The sequence below is a fragment of the Acomys minous genome (genome assembly GCF_964271855.1).
Source record: "Acomys minous genome assembly, chromosome: 14".
In the NCBI taxonomy this organism is placed as follows: domain Eukaryota; kingdom Metazoa; phylum Chordata; class Mammalia; order Rodentia; family Muridae; genus Acomys; species Acomys minous.
In genome coordinates, this window is record NC_140496.1 from 6,605,537 (window position 1) to 6,627,403 (window position 21,867).

General features: G+C 52.9%; 1 protein-coding gene across 1 annotated transcript in view; it reads right to left on the reverse strand.

Moving 5' to 3' along the window:
- ZNF469 (zinc finger protein 469) overlaps nucleotides 1–13,732 on the reverse strand; it is a 228,451-nt gene extending 214,719 nt beyond the window's left edge. Inside the window, exon 1 of the mRNA XM_084756898.1 lies at nucleotides 13,469–13,732. The gene's annotated coding sequence lies outside the window, so the exon portion shown is untranslated. The remainder of the gene's footprint in view (nucleotides 1–13,468) is intronic.
- Between the last annotated feature and the right edge of the window lie 8,135 nt (nucleotides 13,733–21,867).

The following is a 21,867-nucleotide window of genomic DNA, read 5'->3' on the forward strand; positions in this document are numbered from 1 at the left end:
GGGTACACTGTGTCACAGCTCTGTCCATGGCCAGGAGAAGAGAAAGACACAGAGTGACTTAAGGGTCCTGACTGAAAAAAGCAAACCTGCTCTTGGAGGCCCTGTCCTGGACACGTCACAGCCGTGCAATGTGCAGCTTTGCCAACTCAGGATTAGGAAGACAGGATGGGGAGGTCACGGAGAAACCAGCGAGTGATTTATCATCCTTAGGTCATTGGAATCAATTAGAGATGTACTAAAGTATGTACGGCATTTCACCTACTCAACTCTCCCAGAGGCCCAGGGCTGGGCTTAAACATGGAAGCCAAGACCCAGTGCTATAGCCAAACTCTCAAGGGCTCTGGGCCAAACTAAACCCCCTTCAGAGTTAGTGTTATATCTACATAATACACGACATTCTGATGCTGACGCCTGACCAGGGCTCGTGACCAACACAGACTTTCAGCTCATGATGTGGTGGGAGCCCCACTGCCCTGGTTTCTATCCTCCACTCAATTCTAGCCCATCATTTCAGCCCCTAGAACCAACTGCCAACAGCAGCTCCAAGGCAGGTCACACTGTCCCCAAGGGGAAGCCAGAGGACTCAGTGTACCATGTCGGCCTTCCGGCTGTGGTAGCCTGACCAATCCCCAGCAGGAGACACACTGAGACACCCACATACATCTTTCAGCAGTGCTCCCAGCCTTCCCCAGTGGGGAGGTGACAAGCAGTGGACCCCTCGTCTTGAGTGGAGATGACTCCACTTTCTGTGCAGGTGCAGTAACTCTGGCTTTCTGGCCTATGGAGGCTCCTTGTCCAGCTGGGGACTCTCTCTTCCCCTCTGCTGCCATCCTGGGCTCAAGCCACACCGCAGCCACGGGAAGCCCAGGGTGCTCAGTTCCTGCTCATCGTCAATGAGTATCCAGGTGCCCCAGACCACTTCCTCCAGCTGCCCTGAGTAATGCCACCCATCAGCTTTGTCTCCCAGCCCTTGCACAAATGCTACCCTCTAACACCCGATGATGTCATCTAGGAAATGAAAACGAAAGCAAAGCACAGGGCAGCTTGTCAGCTCTATCTGTCCTGTGTGGAGTAGGGAGGATCTAGCATCACACCCACACCAGGGGCCGCCACCTGGGCTTCTGGATCCCTCTGAAGAGCACGCCCAACCACAGGGTGAATCTGAGTCTCTTCTGTGCCCCCTGCAAACAGGCCAAGCTGGGAAATGACCCAGGGCAAAGTGTTCTCCTTTTTACATGTTGGTCCCTCTAGCATGGTGTGCTGTGTTCTCTCTGTCCTGCCTCAGGGTAGGTTCCCGAGCTGCTTCCCCTACCCTAGTCTTTCCAGAAGAGCATGGTCTATGGGTGAGGTGAAGCCTCGCTTTGCTAACTTGGCTGGCACCGATCAGAACAAAACCCAGACCTCCCATACACGCCCCCCCCCACACACACACACAATTCTCTCAGTTTACCAGGAGCAGGGTGAGTGGCTGAGCATCCTCTCCCTGTCAGTCAACTGCCCTCTCTTCCCTGAAAGAGACCTCAAGTAGCAGGGAGGGGGAAGCACACCGCAAGCTGCAAGCTCAAGACCGTCCACAGCTGTTGCCATAGACCTGCCCAAAGGGTAGGTCACCCCCCCCACACACACACACACCCCAGCAGGAACAGCTTCCTGCACCAGAGCCTCAATCCTCTCCCCCTTCCGGAGCATGCATCCAAGCCATAGACCCGGGGTCCCATAGCAGGTGTTGCCTGTGGCCACACCTGCAGCTGGATTCCAACGGAAACCTCAGTGTTTGGCTGCTCTAAGCAACTGGCCGGAAAGGGAATTGGTGACCTAGAGAATGGCTGAATGCTTCCAGAAGAGCAAGGTCAAGCTCATCGGGACAGCTAATGATGATGGATGCAAGCAAGCCTGGAGGGGCTCCTGAGGAGGCTCCAGGGAGGTCAGTGGGTGAGGCCTCAGAGCCCTGGGAGCTGCCCTTAAAGGAACAGGGAGGAGGTGAGGAGCGAAAGGGAAGCGTATCCAAGAAGGTGAGTTTAGAATAGATTCCCAGGCCGGTCTCATGCCCCCTCAGCTGATGTGAAGCAGCTGGACTTGCTCTCTTCTCCGTCCACGCTCCACTTTGCGGAAGCTCAACAATCTGAGGTGGGGGGGGGGGGGAGATACAGAACAACCACGCCTCCTCACTGCCTAGCCTATATCCCTCCAGAGCATTTTCCCAATCCTGCACTACACAGGGGGAAATGAGAGGTAGCCCAGTGCTGGGAGCAGAGAGGCAAGCGAACTGTATCTGGTTTCTTGCCCAGCACAGCCTCTTCAGTACTGATTAGTGAACTCACGGGACTTTACCCCCACGGCTTGGCTCTCTGGATCCCTGAAATGCTGGCAACATCTTCCCGGCTCCCTCACAAGCTAATGCACTAAGATCGCTGACATGTATGCCTTTGGTATGTGTGTGTGTTAGGACATCGTCTTTTAACACTGGCCCTTTAATAGGGGTCACACAGAAGACTGCAGAGCAGCACTCTAAGGCCAGATCAGTCCCACATCTGCATGTCATTGCTCTCTACTCCATGGAGGAGGAAGTTCAAGTTCAGCTTAGGGAGAGAAAGGAGAAGCTAACCATGCTAACAGGCTGCCCCAGGTGTTGCCTGCATTTCCTGTTGCCCTCCTCCAAGAGGCATGCAGGTGACCACCTGAAAGACACCTCCTTAGGGCATGAGAGAGAGGGGCTGCCCCAAGAAGGGGCAGAGATTACAGAAGGATTAGATTGGGAAAGAGCACCTGATCCTGGGACTCCAGCCTTGTCTGGGTGCAGAGGAGCAGGTAGGTGCTAAGTAGCTGATTGGAGGGTCCCCACAGCAGAGTACTAAAAAAGAAAGGGGCTCCCCTATTTGTCTATGGCCCTGGACAGCTTTGTCCTTCCTCATTTGTGAATACGGATGACTGCTCTCCATGCCCTCAGTAAACCCTGGCTTGTGAGCATCACCTAGGTGGCCCTTTAAAACACAGGCGTAGCCAGGCGTGGTGGCGCACACCTTTAATCCCAGTACTCGGGAGGCAGAGGCAGGCAGATCGCTATGAGTTCGAGGACAGCCTGTCTACAAAGTGAGCCCAGGACAGTCAAGGCTACACAGAGAAATCCTGTCTTTAAAACACACACACACACACACACAGAGAGAGAGAGAGAGAGAGAGAGAGAGAGAGAGAGAGAGAGAGAGAGAGAGAGAGAGAGAGACAGCGACAGAGAGACAGAGAGAGACAGAGAGACAGAGACAGAGAGACAGAGAGAGGCATTCTTCCTCTGCAGATCCTGGATTTGGGCATGCTGGGCTCTGGCAAGTCTCTGACTGCTGTCCACTCGTAAGCTGGGGTCTGACTATGGGCCTCAGCCAGGGTCAGAAGAATCTCGGACCAGGGGAGGCAAACTCTGGAGCCCAGCTTAAGTCTGGGCCACTGAGGGCTTTCCTTCAGCCCAGCTGTCCACACTCAGTCATGGGGCAGTGAGGGTTGACCATGGGAACTAAGAGACTCCTCCAGAAGCCTCAAGCTACTCCAAGTGGTGAGAGATGAGCTCAGTGTACATGTCTGGAAGCAATAATCCAGACAGGCAGCAAGAACACAGAGGCCTGCAGCCTACAGCACTGCCCTCCAAACACACTGCCCTGAACACAAACACATGGTCCTCTACCCTAATCACACAGCCCTATACCCTAAACACACAGTTGGCCCTGTACCCCAGGTACACAGCCCCATATCCTAAACATGCAGTCAGTGCTACACCCCCAAGTGCACAGTCAAACACACAACTCCATACCCTAAACATGGTCAATGCTACTATAGCTCATATGCAGTCAATCCTGTACCCCAAACAAGTTAGCTCTGTACCCTAAACACATTCATCCCTGTACCCTCAAACACAGCTCTGTACCTTAAACACATTACTATACCCCAAACATAGTTTTGTACCCTAAACACACAGTCTGTCTTATATCCCAAACACAACATCATCCCTGTACCTTAAATACAGTCAGCCCTACATCCGAAACACACAGTTGGCCCTGAATAAAAGACTAGCTAAGAGGGACATGTTGGCCTATGAAATTAGGTTCTCACTCACCCAGAGCTCCTGGAACCTGTTGGTCTGGGATCTACAGGAACACACATGCAACACAGCCCATTTCAAATGCTTATGTGTGTGTGCATGAGCATGTGCGCACATGTGTGTGTGTATGTGTGTGTGTATGTGTGTGTCTGTGTGTGTGTGAGCATGTGCAGCCTATGTAAGCATGTGCAGAGGCCAGCAGTCACAATGCTGGGTGTCTTCCTCAGTACTCTCCACCTTATTTGCTGAGATGCATTCTCTCCCTGAATCTGGAGCTTGCCATTTCAGCTAAGCTGTCCAGCCAGTGACCACCTGGGGAATCCATCTGTCCCTTCCCCTTTGGCACTGGGTTAAAGATGTGTACCACCACACCCAGCCTTTGGAGACGGCTCAGTAGTTAAGAGCACTGTCTGCTCTTCCAGAGGACCCAGGTTAACTGTAATTCCCAGCATGCACATGGCAGCTGAAAACGTCTGTAACACTAGTTTCCAGGGAATTTGACACCCTCACACAGATATACATGCAGGAAAAATACCAATGCACATATAAGAAATTCTGTTTTTAAAAAAAAAAAGCCAAAACTGACTGATGCCATACTCAGCTTTTACTGGGTGCTGGGAATCCACACAGGTCCTCACCTTACCAACTCCCCAACTCCTCAAATACTTATTTTTTAAAGTGAACAATAAAGTCAGAGAGAGAACTCTGCAGACCTAGACACGCTTGCTCTTAGTGCTCCCTGAGGCTGTGGGTTGCAATCCCTTACTGGGTCTTGTGGGATCATAAAAAAGTCTGGCATCAGCAAAGGGCTTCTGAACAGACAGCGCTAAAAAGAATTAAATCAAAATTAAGTGCATAGGGAATCTGGGGTGTTTCTGGCAATGCTCGCCATATGTCATGAGACTTCATGGTGGCCTGGGTTCTGAACACGCACGTGCACTTTGCCCTGAGCATGCCATCACCCAATGCCAACAAATGCTCTCGGGTTGTTATTGTACGTTGTGACCAGCAGCAACATTTGGGCAGTGCATCTGGAGTCTCCTGCTCTTACAAACATAAAGGCATACGGAACAAAGACTTGGATATTTTCCTGAGTCATCCCTCAGCCCGGAGCAGAATCTAGAAGATCTTTCAAGTGGCCCAACTATGTTCCATAAAAAGGGAGATTGATGAATTGGGCTTCATCAAAACACAATTTGCTCTAAGGGTACCCCAATTAGAAGGATGACAAGAGGGCACAGTGGAAAGGGACATCTACAGAGGCCCCTACTGAGGAGCTCCCAATACAGAACACACCAAGAGGTCTCAAAACTCAAGGGTAAATACAATAGGTAAACCAACTGGAAAACAGGCAAAGGGTGAGAACAGCACTTCCCTGAGGAGGAAGCTGGTGATGAATGGGGCATGAAAGGTGTCAAGGCTGTGGGGAAGTGAAAATCAGTGCTCAGCCACCAGAGGTCTTGGAATGAGATGGTGACCATCAACACTGCCAGGGACTTGGAGGAGCTGCCCTCTCCATTGCCAGGGACGCAGAATGGGGCAGTCACTATAGGACAGTGCTACCATGTCTCCTAAGATGAGATGGCATGCACAGCTGGCACCCAAGCCCAGCATGTGTACACATGGGGAGCTTGTCCCAAAAAAAGACAGACCCATCTTCACATAAAAACTACAAAAATGTTCTCGTATTAGTTACTGTTCTTGTTGCTATGACAAAGTACCAGTCAAGAAGTTGTTTTGGCTCACAGTTGGAGGGGATACAGTCCATCACGGCAGGGAAGGCGCAGGACAGCTGGTCACATGGCATCCAGTCAGGAAGCCGAGAAAGGCAAATGCTGGTGCTGAGCTCGCCGTATCCTTTATATGTAGCCCGAGACTCCTCCCAATGAAATGGTGCTGCCCACAATTACAGTGGGTTTTCCCATCTCAAGTAACACAATCTAGAAACTCCTTCATAGCTACTCCCAGGGGGTTATCTCTTAGATGATTTGCAAGCTTGTCAAGCTGTCACTCAATAGAAACCATCAGAAGCCCCGAACCAGAAACAGCCCAGTGTCCCTCACTAGACAAGCAGACCTCCACAGCTGTTGACTCTTTAACCCACCTCCCTCCTCAGTGGGTCTACAGTCAGCACCCTACATCTGGGGACTCTGAGTGAGCCTGGACAAGGACTGCTGAAGGGACAGTGGGCCCGACGAAACCCGCCTCCAACTATAACCAATTCTACACACAAGCCAAGAGCCCTAGGGAGCTGAGGAAGGGATCATCCCAGAATATTTCTGCACCATAAATGTGGTCCCCAAGATCCCAGCACTGGGAAGCCTTCTGCTGTGGTCCTTTGCCCCTTAGTCTAGACTTCTGCGCTTGGAAAGCAGCCATGACCACACAGAACACAAATGCTCTGTCCTCCCCAGGTCACGTCTGGCAGACCTATGTGAAATCCACTCCAGAACTGCGCAGCGATCCATCAACAAGCAAGTCCCAGGGGTGCCAGGCCCACCCGGAGAGTCAAGCACTGTTGACTATGAAACAGGAGAAAGCCAAACCCCAGCATGAGAGCCTCACAGCACGGCTGTCTCTGACCCTGACTCTTAGGTGCTTCCGTAGACACGGCCACTATGAGAAAAGAACAAGTGCTACCAGACTGAGGGCCCCAGACGTCACTGCGCTGCCAAACCTGTGCAGGCATGGGCCAAACCCAAACACCCCATCCACCTGGTGCCACCAAGTAAAGGAGCGGCGGTCTTCCGTGCCTGGGTTCTGGTAAGGATATGGGTCTTTGGAAGGACTTTGCAGGACACATATGCACAAATGCTGTCCCACTTCCAAGCTGAGCAGAAGGAAGCTCCAGTCACAGAGCCCCCATCCAAGGCCATGCAGCAGCACCAGGGCGGACTCGCTCATTCAGAGTCTCAGGACCTTGCGCCAAAAATAACAGAGACCTTGGGTAAACAGAGCCATATGCCACCTCCAGCCCAGGGAGGGGACAACTCCAGGATGCTTCCGTTCCTTCCTAACATGCCTGGAGCCCCACAGACCTGAACTGAGAGAGAATCCCGCATCCTGTCTGGTTTGGGTATGAGGTGCTCCCCACCCTCCAAGAGGCTCATGTTGGAGCGTGGCCTCAGCTGGTGGTGCTCCCCAGCGGCAGTTGGATAATAAGAACGCCAGCTTCAACAGTCAATCCACTGGTGACTTCCTACAGAGGTGCTCCATTAGGACGTAAAGCCTGGGTAGAAGAAGTAGGTCACTGGGGGTGATGTCTTGTCCCTGAACCCTCTCTCTGTGCTCTTTCTCCGTTTCCTGGCAACCGCGAGCTACGCAAGCTCCAGCGCCACACAACCCCGCCATGCTTCAGTCTTTCCACAGACCCAGAAGCAGTGGAACCCCAGCCATGGGTGGAACCTCTCAAGTCAGGAGCCAAAATCAATCTTCCCTCTTTTATGTTGATTGTTCTTGGGTGACAGAAACCAATGCGCCTTCCAGGACGTCCATGCAGTTGGCCAGGCACAGCTGTACCTGCACCCTGCAGACCCCCCCTGACTTAGGCAAAGTCGGCACTGTTCACTGCATATGTGTTCAGAGGTGCCAGGCCTCGTATTTACTTATTTTCCCATTTAAGAAAGAATCAGAGTGACCACCCAGTGACCATGTCCAGGCCTTTAATGTCTCCCAGTTTTCTATTCTGGCTTTCTCGTTTTCTAATTAGAAGCACCACCCCTGGTGGGGCACAGGAGGTAACGGGCTCCTCTCTTCAGTGTGCATGGGGCTGGCTAGGGCTCCTCAGCCTCCCGTGACAGCCACTGGTCCCCAGTGTGCCAAACAGGCAAATGGAGAGGACATGGAAGCTAAGGCTGCCTGAGCCATCATCTGGCCAGTGGGCGCAGGGAAGCTGCATCCCACGCGTGACAGAAGAGATCTGTAAATGGAGGTGGGGTGACAGAAGCAGCCTTAGGCTAAGGAAACAGCCTTGTTTTGTCTTAAGCATTGTTCCAGCTGCTCAGAGCATTGAAAGCGTGTTGAGACTCTGCACAGGCCTCACAGACATAAGACATGGCATGGTAAATACCAGGTCCCTCAGAGGCTCCAGCAGGCTTTGTTCTGCCTCTTCCAGGTAGTCCTAGCATCCCTTGGCCTGTGGCTACGTCACATCAATCCCTGTCCCGTTGCTGCATGGCAACTCCCTATACACTTGCATCAAATGTCCTTTGGTAGGGAGCCTTGCTGTTACGCTGGGTGGCTTGGACCCTCCAGAAGGAGTTCCATCTAGGCTGCATCCCACCCGCAAAGCCACTTGCTATAAAAGGCAATGTTTCTAGCCGAGGGTCACAGGGTATCATTGGCATCCATGAGAGGTTTGCCATCATCATCTTTTCTCAAAACGGGGAGGTCACAGCACCACCCTGGTGAGTGGACAGAGCAGGCCCTGTGCCTAGCAGAGGTGGAACTGAAGCCAAGCTGGGCGAGTTGATGCCTACACTCGGCTAGTGGCCCTGCTCACTCACTCCACTGTGGCACTGAGTGGGTCAGTTCTGCTCTGAAATCTAGGGGTTCTAGAGCCACTGAACTAGTGTCCCTAACTAGGGCTCAAATTCTGACCATATCCTCCAAAGTAGTGAATGGGGCTCCTCTGTGAACACAGTGGCTCTGACCAGGTGCCTCTCAGGGCCAAAGGGGGCATCTGTGATGAGACAGCTCCACTCGACCACTGCCATGCCAAGAAAAAGCCCTGTCAAGCACCCGCACACCCCAGTGCCCCACCCAGCCCAGCCTCTGGGAAACAAAAGCAACTATGGACAGGCCGTCCCAACTTAGCCTTCATAGGGAAGGGAAGACCACTGAGGCCAGAGTGAGGTGAAAGCAGATGGCCGTTAGGGTGTAGGTGTTTGTTTCATGCATGTGTGAGTGCATACCCACAGGGGTCAGAGATGACACTGGTCCTCCCGCCGCTAGAGTCACAGGCAGTTGCGAACCACTCATTGTGGCTTTAGGACCCACACACTGGTCATACAGAAGGGCAGCACGGTCTCTAACACGGCGCTCTCACCAGGCCCTGCTTGGCTCTTTGCTTTTCTTTTGTTCTATCGGGTATTTGTTCCTGCTGAATTGAAAGCCTGGCCTTCCAAAAGGAATACATTAGAAGACTACAAAAACAGAAGGAAAACAAATAGCACTGAAAGTTCTAGAACGCAGGCAGTGTCCGCCAGACTCTGCTCCCTCGAAAGCACATGGATTTCCCCCGTTAGATGGCCAACTGCAGCTGTGGGGTTCCTCTGAGAGCTCTTTCCCAGGGAGCCCCTCCAATCCCTGCCAAGCACAGTGCAGTAATTGCCCACAGTGGGATATGGAGGTGGGGCGTACAGGAAGGAAAAGACACAGGTCCTCTGCCGCCCTGCATCAGAGGAGGGGCTCAGGGGAGACAAGCCTGCTGGACCCTGGCACCCATCCATTCTGTCTCCTTCCACAGGGACCCAGCCAGGAGAAGAAAACACACTGTACCTGCCAAAGCCGTTAGATGCTGCTGGCCGGGCAGTGGTTTTAGATCCTCGATGACTAGGAGGCAGCTGACCTGAGGGAGAACCGCCTCTCAGCTCCCTGAAAGCAGAACCTTGGGTCTTGCCAAGACTGTGACCTAAAAATTCCAGGGCGCCTCTGGGGCCTGGTGGTATGGCTGGTCCAAGAATATATCTTTCTGCCCCTACTCACGGGTTGGTGTGAGCACTGGCCTCAGGGCCTCAGCCATGACTTCTGGAATTCAATGACTCTTCTTTTCCTTTTATTAAGGCAGGGTCTTACTATGTAGCCCTCGCTGGCCTGGGATTTGCTATATAGACCAGCCCAGCTTCAAGCACAGAAAGATCTCTGCCTCTTGTATCCTGGGATTAAAGGTGTGTGCTACCATGTCTGGTCCAATGGCTTTCTGGCTTGTGTTTGCAGCTTGCTGTGGCCTTCTTCCCACCCCTGGAAGGCTTTAGTGCCCAGCCACTGAGGCACACGCAGGGCCTCCGACCTTCACTCAGTACCTCCAGCACTCTTTCCGTACCTACTGATATTTATCTGCCAGCCTTGCCTGCGATGCCTGCCTAAGGCACTATTTTTTAAATGCCAGGACGGGACTGAGGCTCAACTGGTAGAATGCTCAGCCATCATTCAAGAAGCCCTGGGTTTCTCCCCAGGACCCCCATAAGCTCAGTGTGGTACCCCATGCCTGTAATCCTAGCACTTGGGAGGTAGAAGCAGAGAGATCACAAAAGTTTAAAGCCATATTCAACTACATCGTGGGTTTGTCCAACAAGGGCTACCCTGTCACTAGGAAGAAAAATAACACCAGAATATGCATGGGTGACAGAGACCTATTATAGTTTCAAGGATCAAATCCTTCTTAGTGACCAAGTGGTTCCTCTCCGGGAGAAAACCAGCCAGAGGCCACACATTGAGCCCAGCCAACAGCTCAGGCCTGAAGAAGACATCGCTGAAAGCATCCACGTGGGCACAGTCCTCTGATTACCAGGGGAGGATTGAACTGGAGCATCATGGCAGAGCAAGGGGTACATGACAGACAATGGGGTCAGCTACTCGAGCGTGGAGCTGGCCACCCCAGAGGAAGCCACTACAAGCCCACATTCCCTGAAGAAAATCCTCAAATCTAGTGGGCTGGGAGCAGGACACTCAGACCTCATCTGTGGTGATGGAAGCTATATGGATGAGCGTCAGAGTCAGACACCATGAGAACAGACAGGCATGTGGGCAGAATGCCATGTGACCCCTCGCAAGATGTGTCCAGACAGACACAAATAAAAGATAGGAAAGGGTTGGCCAGGGCTACGGATATTGGCTGACTGCCTAATGAAGATGAAACTCTGTTTGGAGTGAGAGAAACACTCTAAAATAAAAGTGGTAAAGGAATCAGGGTTGGCGGGGCAGTGGCACATGCCTGTGATACTAGCACTCTGTGAGTTTGAGGCCAACCTAGGCTACAAAGTGAGTCCGGGATAGCCAAGGCTACACAAAGAAACCCTGACTAGAAAACCAAACAACCAAACAACAACAACAGTAAAGGGTACACAGCTCTGCAAGGACACAGAAACCCAGAGATCCACACACTTCAGTGGGGAGAACTGTACACTACATGGATTATATCTCAATAAATCGTTTTTTGAAGATCCCATCTGGAAGGCAGACGCCTCACCGTGGCCAGCGCTGGGCTGCAGGCGGGGCTCCGCTGCTTCCTGGCCAGGTGGCTCTGGCCAGTATCCACACCTCCTCTGAGGTCCAAACTTCTTTGAGCATGAGCCAAGGTTACAACCATTTGCCTTGCTCAGTTGTTTGGGGCTCTGTGAGGCCCAAACGGCCCAACAGGCAGGGGAGAGCAAGGCTGGAGGCCTCAAAGAGAAGCCCTGGCACTGTGAAATGCACTGAAGCTGAGAGCCTTGTGGGTGATTTGCATCCAGGCCACCTGAGGTAAAACCAGCTCTGAACCACTTAGAGAGGGTGCTGTCCCAGAGCGGTCAGGAAGAAAATGCTCAGGGAAGTGCATGCAGGTTTGTGCGTGTACGTGCATGTGTGTGTGCACACATACAAGCATTGCACGCACACACACACACACACACACACACACACACACACACACACACACATACGGTTGCTCCAGATCAGTGAGAGCTTTGAGGGCAAAGAGGACAATAAGAGACACTATTGTGGGGTCTCCAAGATGGTCCTAAGGGAGGTGCAGCCCTAAGCAGAGTGATACCTCAGGTTGGCCGGTACAGAGCTCAAACCACAGAAGAATGCACCTAGCATGTAGGTTCTGAACAAACTGCCTCGTCCTTCCTATACTGGAGAAATGAGGCAGGGGCTTTTGTGCTACAGTGAGAACAGGGCTGGAAATTGATAGCCATCTATGCCAAGCTTAGGAATTACAGAAGTGGAGGCAGGCGGAGCATGTAAAACACTCAGAGGCTGCATCAGGGGCTGGAGGACAGAGGACAGCAGTTTCTAGGTTGGGACAGTCATGAACTCCTTCAAATTTGGGTGCCACTTCCCAAGAAAGCAGAGCTGGGACAACCTATGTGTGCATAGAAGAGCCCCACAGACACAAAGCTAAGAGGACAAGGTCACAGCAGTGGGGGGGGCAGGGGGGACTGGGGGGGAAGCTACATAGCAGCTGGACACTGGGGATGAAACGAGGACACTCAACACCTTCTAGTCCAGCCTCTGACATGCTAATCACGGAGGCCAAGGGCACTCAGACATCATAGCATTCTCAATGCAACCACACTGGGGTGGGAACTGCTGATTTGGGCCTGTGTTTTTAAAGAAAAAAACAAAAAAACACCCATGCCCTCTTGTTGATACTGGGGATACCAGAGGACACGGCGAGTCATCAGCGCATGGGTACCACTTACACACGCATTCAGCCGGGGTCTCTGCACAAAGTCTAACCGCACTGTAGGGGAATGAATACAACGCTATGCCGAGGGCAGCCTTAGGTGAGCCTCATCCACTTTCCTCCCTCTATGAATTTCCAGTAACAAGCCAGGGCCCTACCCATCACCGCCACTATCACCCTGCTGAGAAACACTGAGGCAGACCCCATGAAGAGGGGCCCTGATTCCAGTTGTGCCCGTGGAGGAGCCTTCCGAGAGAGGTCCAGGAAGTTTATGCTTAAAAACTGCGACTGTCACTTTCGTTCGTGGCCCAGCTTCTTAATGGGAAGCACACACTTCAAACAGCTACCAGAAGTGGCCTGCTTTGGGTCCTGCCCAAGGAAAGGGGTCGTGAAGAGACCAGTACTTAGAAATGTCGTCAAAAATGGGTGGTTAACAGAAGCATATACCCAAAGTAGATCGCCTGTGGTTGTAAACTGTCTGGTCTGGTTGGCAGGTTAGTGATTTGGGAGCACCCAGCCCTTCTGGCCTGCTACTTTTTCAATGAAAAAAAACAAAACAAAACTGTAGCAATAGGCCCAAGGGTATAATGTCTAGCTAACCAAGGCTGCTTGTGGCATCAGTGCCCAGTACTGACAGATAATCCTGACACCTGGAAAGTATCACAGAAGAGAAGACGCAAAAATAGCCGTCAGTGAGGCCCTCGCAATGCCAGACCCAAGGTGTGCCCAGGATGCTTCCTACTGGGCAAAGGCGCCTTCTGAGTCTACAGACTTTGATCCAGCAACTGGGATCTTCAGCAGGAAAACAAAACACTTTGTTTTGCCTTGAAGATGTTTCCAGATTTCGAGCTCACATGACTGGCTCACAAGTCTGAATGTATTAATAATAAGAAACACAGATTGCTCTGCCCGCACCAGATCCGAACTCCTAATAAACGGCTGCAGCCCACATCCCGGCTGCCCCCGAAGCTGGCGCCCGGTGCTCCACTTACCAGAGTTGGAGCCGTGGCATGGCTTCTGTGGGCTGTGGTGGCAGCTATCCTCAAGGCCTGCATTCACGACCTCGGTGCCCGCTGCAGCCTGTCTGGGTCTGCATCTCGCTCGCTGGAGCTGGCTCTCAGCTGGGAAGTCTCAAGTTCCAGGCAGCCTGGGATCCCGTCTCTGCTCACAGACACTTAACCCTGCTGTGCCTGGGGGAAGGGGTTTGGACTGAGCTGTCTTCTCTGTTAGGACTCAAAGTCTGCTAAGCATCCAACTGGCTTTCCTTGCTCACTCCACAGGAACTCGAACACGTGGCTAAGATGCTGGGAGGCGCGGCTGAGAAGTGGGTGGCTTCACAAAGGCTGGCTCTCCTCTCCAGGGAAGCAGGGGGGTACGCACCTGCTGACAGAGCTGAAAGGCCCTCACTAGGAGGCAGGGGAGCTGCACTTATGTCTTGGGGCTATCTTTATGGAGTATGGGCAGCAGAGTCCACCTGGGAGGGTTAATGCTCAGACTCCCTGCCTATTTCTTATTTCTTCATGAGGACCCTAGCCTGCCCTTAAACTTCAAGCCGCAGCCATCTGTGCAAACTGAGGTGAAAGTCACTGGCCACTGACAACCCATGCTTGTGAGGCAGAGGCCACACTGGCTTCCCTCTGAGCTGAGTGTCCCATTCTTTTCACTTACAGCCGCTCTGGTGCTCCTGAACTACTAGGGAAACTGAGTCAGCAGCTATAACTTATATGGGTCACTCGTATCTACCACATTTCTGCCCAGAGGTTAAAGAGAGGCAACGTAAAGAGGGAGCAAGCAGTCTTCCGGCTACTGACCCTCAGCCACATCCCAAGGGCAGAGCCACAGTCTTTACCTTCTACTGCTTTTGAAGTCCTCTTCAGGGAGCAGTTAAGGCTTTACTGTCTGGGAAGGGAAATGCCAGCCCTGGCTTCCCCACTTGCTGCTTCTGGCTTCTTAGAGTAGTTATGCCTCTGAAATTCCTTTCGTTGTTTCCACTTTCCTGTCTCAAGCCTTATCTTCCTATTGGGGCTTTATTCCAAGCCCTCGTCCATCTGCCTGCAGCTTCCCAGCAACCCCTGTGCCCTCAGGGCTGCAGCCTGGAGCATGGCAGCCCTAGGTATGCAACAGGAGTGGGCTCTGCAAGGTCGTGAGGTCCGAGCTCTGGGCAGGTAGAACCACAGACCGGGGAGGCGAGGGTGGGGGAGGGGAGCTTGCCATGGGCATTTTGTTAATGCAAAAGTGTTCTGCATCCTGGAAGCTTGGAAGCTTTTGTCTTACAGACAAAGATCCACCATCAGCCAGCCAAAAGGACCTCGATGGCATGGAGGGAAGTGTCTGGGGGAACAGCAGGACATACGTGGCACATGTGCTGTGGAGTGTGGGCCCCCCAGGAGCAGCTGTAGCCAAGGCGAGTGCACATGCTCAAAATATGCATGTGACACGAATGCACTAGAAATCCCCTGATATTTCTCTTCCCTTGATTTAGGTGAGATTTAGCATAAAATTTGACTTTTTAAAAGTATAATCACTGGCAGTTATCCCACTACCTTTTAACAGTTCCAAAGTAATTTTTGTCTCTTCAAAGATTCCATATCCTCCAAGCTCCTCCAACCCTGGCAGCCAACAATCTGTTCTGCATCTATGTGGAATGGCCTGTGTGATCCACGGGGCGCTGCGCGGTGGCTAGCTTCTGTCTCTCTGCACCAGGTTCTCGGGGGCTTACCTGTGTGTCGTGGCTCAGAGCTCCATCCCTTTCCACAGGTGGGTCTTGTGTAGCCAGACCCAGATTTGCTTATCTACTGTTGGTACTGGTGACAGTGCCAGAACGCTTCCAACCGCTAGCGCTCTGCTGAGCTCTGGTCTCCCAAAGTCCGCGCCAGCTGTGTGCTGCAACCCTCTAAAGTTCCCGCTCACGCCGGCCTGCTCCTTGCTACAGGTCCACTGTTTCATTCATCCGACACTTCCACAGTCACAATTCCTACAAGAATTCTCCGGGCCACATTATCCGCAGCCCTCGGGACTGAGTGACAGGTGAGCCTATGCCCTCTGTGCACACTGCTCAAGGTGGGGACTGGGCGAAAGGAATCCAACCCCTGCCCTTCCACAGGCTGTCGTCCTGGCACTCAAAACATGAGTCCTCATGCGGAGAATTGGTGAATTATGGATCCAGACCCCTCTGAAGGTTCGTGTCTTTGGGTCAAGACATGTCCTCGGGCTGCCCTCTGTGAGCCTCATGAGGCCAGGGCATTGCGAAGTATTGTGGAAACCTCCCTTTCTTCACGTGGACGCCCAGAGTTTATGCAGGAAAGGCCTACAGGATGTGGAAGCAGCCAGAAAGAGGATGGAGCGGCCTAGAGTGCTCACCCAACAGGGCCAATGAGCTCATGTGGCATGGCCTACATTTTCACATATGAGCCCAAAGGGGCCGTAATTCCTCTTCTATTGCTGTAAAGAGACACCGTAATTAAGGCAACTTAAAAAAGAAAGTGTAATGGGGGCTGGCTTCCAGGTTCAGTCAGTGAGCCCATGCCATCATGATGGAGAACAGGGTAATAGGTAGGCAGGCACGGTGCTGGGGGAAGAGGCTGAGAGCTCACATCTGATGCAGGAGCAGGGAGGAGAAAGAGAAAGAGACTGGACCTAGCTCCGGTGACACATCTGTTACAATACATTTGTATCTGTTGGGCCTAAGAAGGCTAAATAATGACAAGGAGTCTGAAGCGTACTTTTAAAACTGTCAGCACTATGTGCTGGGCAGAATCTAACTAAAACAAATCTACCTGTAAAATAAACAAACTACCCAAAACGTCATAACGTACATATACCCCAAGCACTTGCCACTATGATGGTGCTAGGCAATTTCTCTCCTCGTCCTAGTCAACACTCCCTCGTCCTCCCCCCACCCTTCAAACTTTCTCCTCCCCCTCCCGGAAGTCCCGCCTTCCACTTCCTGTCCTTCTGCCCAGCTGATTGGCTAAATGGTGCTTTATTGATGGTTGATACATTCACTCAGCAGTCCTCCACACACACAATTCCCCAACAAGGCCACACCTCTTCATCCTCCTTAAACAGTTCTACCAACTGCGAACCAAACATTCAAATATGTGAGTCCACGGGGCCTTTCTCATTCAAACCACCAAAGCGGCAGAACAAACAGGTGGGCTCCATACTGTCCACACAGCCCTCCTCGGGTGCACCTGTTCAAAACAGACATGTTATGTGTTCCTGTCTAGAGGAAACGGTGGGCCCAGTTGGCACAGACTGCAACTTGGAGCTAGGACCTGCCCTATTTCTCAGTAACACCGATGGCTATATTTCCTGCAAGGACCACACTGCTGCCCACCTTCAGTGGCCACAGAGCTATCTCCCTGAGTGTCCACCTAGACACTCCTCAGTATCATGTGGCTGCTCCCAGGGATGGTGACAGCAGGACCTGCACCCTCGCTTCTCCATCCCTGAGGCAGGAGGGAGAACAGAGGCAGGAGTTCTGCCCTTCTGAGTCATCAGAGATTTTTGAAGAGAGGAACAGTTAGAAGAAACAACAGTCTGGGCACAGGAGCCCTATATCTGTGGCAACAGCCCTAAGGGAGCTGGGAGCTTCTCTCCCAGAACCCTGGCACACAGAGGGAGGCCTACATGGCTGCTCCCTGTTGTGGCCATGCTTTGGGATCCTAGGGGCAAAGCCAGAGGACCAACCCCTCCTCCTCCAGTTCTTCAGGCTGGGATTCCTAAGTCCAGGTGTCAGGGCTGCTCCCTCCACCGCTTACGCAGAGCCTCTTGGCTTATGACGAGGTCGCTCTAGTTTCTCCCTCTGCCTTTATGTGGCTTTCTCCAGTGCTGTCTCCAGCTCTCCCTCCGCTCCCTAGGCCCATCCCAATCACAGGATTAGAGCTGTGCGACCCAGCTGATCTTAGTGTGATCTTAGTCACAGCTGCTTAGACCATTTCAGATGAAGCCGCACTCAACAGGTGAATCCACAGGGTCAGGAGTGACTCTCAACTTTTTATCTCTGTGGTAAACACCTCAACTAAACAACTTAAGTAGGAGTTGTTTTTCCCATTGTTGTGATCAAGCATTTGTTGTGGCTCGGAATCACAGCAGCAGAAGCTTGAGGCAGTTGGTCTCGTTATGTCTGAAGTTAAGAAGCAGGAGACAGTGAATTCTGGGGCTCAGTCCCTTTTCTCGGGTTCCTTCAGGCCAACGAATGGCACTGCCTACAATAGATGAGCCTCCGGCCTCAGATGATGGCATCCAGACACTCCCAAGTGGAACCTGAAGCTTCTTCATGACTCTAGACCTGTCAAGATGGTTATCAATAGTAGCTGCCACAGGAAGGGAGGAGGAATTTTGCATCATGGCTTCCGTCCACCGTGGTGAAGTGGTGCTGCTCACTTCATGGTGTCCAGGGAGGGAAGAAGACATGGCTGCTCTTGGACTACCCTCCTGAATTCCCTTTTGTCAGGTGTGTGCAGTTCAGGCTAACTTCTACTGCTATTTCCCAAACGCTAGATTTATAGGCATGGCCAGCACACTCTCTCACCTCTGTGTCCCCTCTTAATCCAGTCTGGTCTTCAGGGAAGGTCTTTTTCATTTAGCTAATCCTCTCTGGCCCTGTCCTCACAAACACAGCCCACAGGTGTGCCTTATTCATCTCCTAGGAAGACTGTGGGACAGAGGCCTGAGTGAACTGAGCTTTGCTCTGATTAGCTACGGAGAGAAGGACAGCAAGGTGTCCCTGTGGCTGCAGGGGGAGGGGCCAGGCTGCCAACTGGCTCCTTGGACCATATAGATTTGAGCCTGTCTCTCTGGAGGAACCCATCTTACCCCTTCCTCAACCCACAGCAGACCTCACCAGCACGGAGCGTTGTTGACCTCTTGGGAAGGCACAGGAGTGGAGGGGTGGGAAGAACTGTGACCCTGGAAATCAGGGCAGCCTGGCTACCCTTAGACAGAGGCCCCAGGCTCTCTCAGATGTTTTGCCAAAAACAGCCTCCCCCTGCCCCCCCCCCGCCAGCCTGAGATTTCCAGCCATTGTGCCTGTCATTGGATGCTGGCAATGGAGAACCCCCGACATTGGGGGCCGCCATGATAACTGAATCAAGTCTCTAATCACGTGCATTTCTAACTTCTTGTCCTACACAGCCTGGCAAAGACCAGAAGGACTTCATCTGGGTCTGGTTCTGCCTGGGGCTTTGGCAGGCCTTGCACTTCCCCATACAACACAGGCTAAGCTAAAAGTGACCGCCTCCAGGGCCAGGCCTCTGGCATCTGTTGGAAAGGATCCTGTCCATCTAACAGCTGAAAGGCGACAACTGGGGAGAAAGAAGCCAGCGCAGGCGATACTCCTTGGTGGGTAAACGTGGACATAGCCATGCATGAGTGCTCACACATGTGTGGGCCATACCCACTTCCAGCTCCCTCTGCTGCCTTCGGTCTCTGACACGCAGCCTTGATGGTCACCAGTACTGCGGGGTATGAAGACGGGCAGGCCTGGTGAGGTCTGGAAGGAGAGCTGCAAAATGACATCATGGTGTGGCTCTCAGCATACACAGGCGCGGCAGAAGCTTGAAAGGGTGCAGGGCATGTCCACAGCCTTCATGTGTCCCACTAGATGCTGAGCGATAAAGAGAAAAGAGGGACTGCTGGTGGGTGAGGGGCTGCCAGGCACCAGAGCAATTCAGCCCAGCGGTCCCTTTGTCAGGGGTTGGGCGAGAGCTTCATCTGCCCTCAGATGCGCGGAGAAAGCTTTACCCCCCAGTTCATCCAGGGAGGAGGTGCCAGGCTCAGTACCACTTGCCCAGATAGACAGAGGGGATGGGCAGGACAGAGCAGTGCAGTGGATGACATTGGCCCTCAGGGCTCTGGGTGCTACTGGACCCAGGGGGCCTGTGTTGGGTCCCTGGCTCTGGCAGTTGATCCTCATTTTCACCTTGGCTGGATTCAGAGTCGGCATGAAAACACGCCTCTGGGTGTGCCTAGGAGGCGGTTACTTAGAAGATTTAACTGCAGAGGGAGCTCATACCCCTAATATGGGTGGCCCCATGTTGAGGAGGCCATGCTCATGAGAAACTGTTAACAGGTGTGGGAATATTCCTAAATGTGACTGAGAACATTCCTTGAGCAAGGGACCCTGGACTGTGTTGTGTGAGGTGGGCAAAACAGCTCGACACTAGCATGCGCTGGCCATTCTCTGCTTAGCCACGTGACTAGTCACCTTCTAGGTCCCACTGCCTGCCACACCTCCCCTACCACGACGGCCTGTGACCAAGAACGGGGAGTGAAATAGTTGCTTTGGACAGCTGTTTTATCACAGCAGTGAGAAAACTAATGGTGGGCAGATGGCGCCAAGTTTAAGGGGGGACACTTAAGACACCCATGGCTCTGTCCATGCTCCTTTTGGCCTAGCTGAAAGCTACTGGCCACTGGTCTCACCTCTGCTGAGCTGCCATTTCTCAAGTCCTTTGCCCACCGCAAAATCAGTGTTGCCTTTAGACGTGTCTTGGCCTCGCCTGGGTGACTCTGGAAATCTGGAGAGGCTGATCTGCCACAGATCCTCCCCGTCCTCCCATCAAGCTGTACCTAGCAACCAGTACCAAACCCAGCTGTTGAGGAAGCGCCTCCCAGTGCCATGGTCTCCTAAGGATGGGCAGGCTGCACTGTGGGCCTTCATGTTAGGTCCCTGAACTCATCTGCTCCCTTGGACCCAGTGCAAGACAAAAGCTTCTTGGGCCAAGGTATTCAGAAGGACTCAGCTGGGTGTCTCCTCTGTTCTTCCAGCCCTGTCCCTTCCAATCTCCACTGAAAAAGCAATGGATGGCATGCAAATGGAAAGCCCCAGCCTCTGTGAGAGAACTGGAGTCTAGTTCTTTCCTCCTTACTCCTTGCTTTCCTCGTGACCCATACACTCAGACTCCCAGGCTCCCACCCACACTAGCAGCAATACCTCTCCAGCCCTGACAAATGGAGCCATCTTTAGACACAGCCAGACCTATCAGATCATCTTATGCCCCTTTGCCCAAGGGTAAGGCCTGGTGCTTGGCCTTGGTTTCACTCTCATTGGCTTCACCAGCTCTGGTACCCACAGCTGGTTAACAAGATGACACCCAGAACTCTACGGCTTGGCCTAGGCATAGGAAAGAAGAGTAGCCGCTGTCTGGGGGAAGCATGAGAAAAAGGGCCCTTGCAGGGCTTGCTGTAAACTCCAGTGAAGAGCAGAGTATGGCTCTGTCTTGCGCCCACGCCCACTGGGCTGAGGTCATTCTTTAAAATCCCCCTCTAAACAGGGATAAGGCAGAGGCGGGAGCTAGTGCCCTCAGGGACTTCTGGAACTTCTGGCCTCCCAAGCTGCTGCTCCCCCAAGGTGCTGCTCGCCACCCCCACATAGAACTTAGCAGGCAAGAGTGGCCTCTCTGGCCCCTAGGACCACAGAGATGCTGTGCCCACTCAGCCTGACTGGGAGCTGGTGGGCCTGTTTGTTCACACCCGGAGGTCTTCACAGGGTGGCCAGAGGACAGGCCCCGAGAGCTGCTCAGCCCACAGCCTGGCTGCCCCAGGCAGGGAGTACAGGAACAGAGAGAGTGACCTTATCGGGTCTGAGCAGAGCAGCCCTGTTGAGGAGGCATGTTCCTGGTAGAAGCTCTGGGGAGCTGTGTCCATTTCCTGAGACAAACCGGCCCAGGATAGACTGGTGTCCCACCACGTGGGCACAGCTGTGGCTCTGAGGCAAGTTCTATGCTGCTAATCTGAGACTCAGTAGCCAGAAGGGCCCCGTGGTCATCACCATGCACCGGATCCATGATGCAACATCTGCTGGTCCCAACCCCTTTGTGAAAGCCCAGCAGGGCTGAACTCCCAGAAACTCCTGACCTGAGGATTCCCTACATTCTACAGGATCCAGGGATCTGGAACTCCTCTCCAACACCAGCGTCCAAACCATGAATAGCACCCTCGGCCAGGGCGAGAATGAAGCTACGTTCTGCCACTGCCAGTGTTCTGGTGGACATTAATCCAGAGTTCTGTCAAGTATGTCAGTCATGGGCATCTGGAACCCATATTTGAGCAGCTGCCTTCCTGCTGGAAGACACGGCAAACCCCGAGACACACCCACAGACCCAACCACACGTGTCCCCAGTTCACTGCCCTGGCAAATTCCAGACATACTGCAGCCACAGCTATGTCAGGAATGGGAAGGCAAGGGTGATGGGGGCGGGGGAGCTTGCCTGAACAGGTGGCCCACACGGAGACCCTGGGGAGTCTCAAGTGGTTCCTGATGCTGTGGCAGAGCTGCCTCCCATCCCTGACTCAGCAGTGTCGGCTGGGCAGAAGCAGATACAAGAGTGTGCCCCAGAAGGGGCTCTGAAAACAGATGAGGCCAAGGCCCCTGTGGCTGGAACCT